The 2558-nt window shown below is 43.4% G+C and overlaps 1 protein-coding gene across 1 annotated transcript in view; it reads left to right on the top strand.

The window, feature by feature from the left end:
- LOC100546353 (dynein heavy chain 7, axonemal) overlaps positions 1 to 2558 on the top strand; it is a 98356-nt gene that overhangs the window by 62554 nt on the left and 33244 nt on the right.

Raw genomic sequence — 2558 nt, 5'->3', positions numbered from 1 at the left:
GGACACAGTACTCAAGGTGCGGCCTCACTACTGCTGAGTACAGGGAACAATCACCTCTCTACTCCTGCTGGCAACATTGTTTCTGATGCAAGCCAGGATGCCATTGGCCTTCTTGGCCACCTGGGCACACTGTCAGCTCATGTTCAGCCGAGCATCAATCAATACCCCCAGGTCCATTTCCTCTACGCAGTCCTCCAGCCACACCGCCCCAAGCCTGTAGCATCACCTGGGGTTGTTGTAGCCGAAGTGCAGGACCCGGCATTTGGTCTTGTTGAACCTCATCCCGTTGGCTTCAGCCCAGCTGTCCAGCCTGTCCAGATCCCTCTGTATGGCCTCGCTACCCCCAGGCAGATCCACACTTCCAGCCAATTTGGTGTCATCTGCGAATTTACTGAGGGTGCACTCGATGCCCTCATCCAGGTCATCAATAAGGATATTGAAGAGGACAGGCCCCAGCACCAACCCCTGGGGAACACCACTCACAACCGGTCGCCAGCTGGACTTAACTCCACTCACCACCACTCTCTGAGCCCGGTCCTCCAGCCAGCTCCTTACCCAACCAAGAGTGTACCCATCCAAGCCTCGGGCTGCCAGCTTCTGCAGGAGAATACTGTAGGAGACAGTGTCAAAGGCTTTGCTGAAGTCTAGGTAGACCACATCAACAGCTTTTCCCTCATCCAGCAGATGGGTCACTAGATCATAGAAGGAGATCAGATTGGTCAAACAGGACCTGCCCTTCATGAATCCATGCTGGCTAGGCCTGATCCCCCGGTCATCCCGCACATGCCACATGATCTCCCTCAAGACAATTTGCTCCATAACCTTCCCTGGCACCAAGGTCAGGCTAACAGACCTGTAGTTCCCCGGATCCTCCTTACGACCTTTCTTGTAAATGGGAGTCACATTGGCAAGCCTCCAGTCCTCTGGGACCTCACCAGTCGACAAGGAGCGCTGATAGATGATGGAAAGCGGCTCGGCTATCACCTCCGCCAGTTCCCTCAGCACTCTTGGGTGGATCTCATCTGGCCCCATAGACCTGTGGCAGTCCAGCTGGAGTAGTAGGTCTCTGACTGTTTCTTCCAGAATCACAGGGGGGTTAGTGTGCTCCCCAGCCGAGATTACCAGGTCAGAGAGAGGAGAGAAACGTATCTATACGTAATTGAGTACTATGAAATTAGTATAATTTCGTTTTTCTATCATCCATTCATTAATGAAAATACTGCATTTCTGGAGCTAGAATCTCCCATTTTGGTAAACTCTTTTGATAGAGTGTGCTTGTCATCGTACCAGTTACAAAGAGCATTGTCACGTACCAATATCTCCCTCTTTTCAGAAAACAGCAATTCTCTTGCTTTTCTTACAGTTATTCTCACACTTATATAAAGTTTCTTACGCTTCACATTGCTTTTAGTTGCATTTAGTTTGCATTTAGTCTTCAAAATAGTATTTTACTCTACTTAAAACCCTCATCAATATTAAGTTTGTTTGTACTTCATCCTTAATTTTATTTTATGGAATGGCTCACTTTGGTCTTTTGTTCTCTTAGACTTCCTTCTCCAAAGTTCCTATCAACCTGTGTTCTGACTGCCTCGGTGAAATTCCCTGGCTTTATTTATCTGCTGTTCTTTCGCTTGTTTGAAAAATTGCATGGTTACAGTTGTTGTTCTTAAAAGAAAGCTTAAAGCTCCATTAACTGTTGTTATTTTCTTTCTATTTTCATCCAGTCTTATCATTTCTGTGTTTTTGTGGCATGAGTAGAGATTTCCAGAATGTAAAAGATACATCTTTGTATCCAAATTGCCAAGGTCTTAGAACTCAAAAACAAAACTAAGCAAAACCTTGGGCTAACTGTCAAGATCTAGCATCAGTTGGCAAGATAATTGTGAGTCTAGAACTCCATTAATGTTTTGAGTACGTTATTCTCTGAGAAAGGCTGTTAGAAAGAATACTTGAATTTCCATGCAGTTACTCTTTGAGAAGTATGATCTTACATAAATCTTTAGTTCACTAACCTTCTGTTTAATTGGTTGTGTTTGCATGTGTATAATTATTTTGTTCTTTTACGTTATGCTTACACATTTGCATTTTAAACATTGCTTATTCATATTAGAAATTGGAAATTTTTCTTTGCGTGATGCAATGTTTTCCTTAGTTGCTTCTTTCCTCTTTTAGTTCATTCTGGGGGTTTAATAACTGACCAGAGTACTAATTGATTTAATTCTGTATTGGAAGAACATTATGGTTGGAGACAGTTTTGCCTTGTGTTATCCCAAATCTATTAAGCCACTGCCAAATTGATTCTGTAAGTTTGGAAATACTGTTATAGAGCCTGAACCGAAGGTTGGCGGTAGAATGTCTGAACTCCGTAACTGAAGTGCAATGCCCACTGCTGATTTAGGAGCAGAAATTACATATAAAAATGAGTTACAGATGAGACTTTTTTACTCCTCCAAATTGACCGCTAACTAGCTCTCAGGTCTTTTTGTTTAGAAGACAATGTTAATTTAAACTCCAGAGCACTTCAAAGAGAGAAATAGAGTGGGGGGGTGAAAAAAAAA

Source organism: Meleagris gallopavo, chromosome 7, assembly GCF_000146605.3.
Source record: "Meleagris gallopavo isolate NT-WF06-2002-E0010 breed Aviagen turkey brand Nicholas breeding stock chromosome 7, Turkey_5.1, whole genome shotgun sequence".
NCBI lineage: Eukaryota > Metazoa > Chordata > Aves > Galliformes > Phasianidae > Meleagris > Meleagris gallopavo.
Note: the sequence above shows the minus strand (reverse complement) of the source record. Positions and strands in the feature narration are given on the sequence as shown.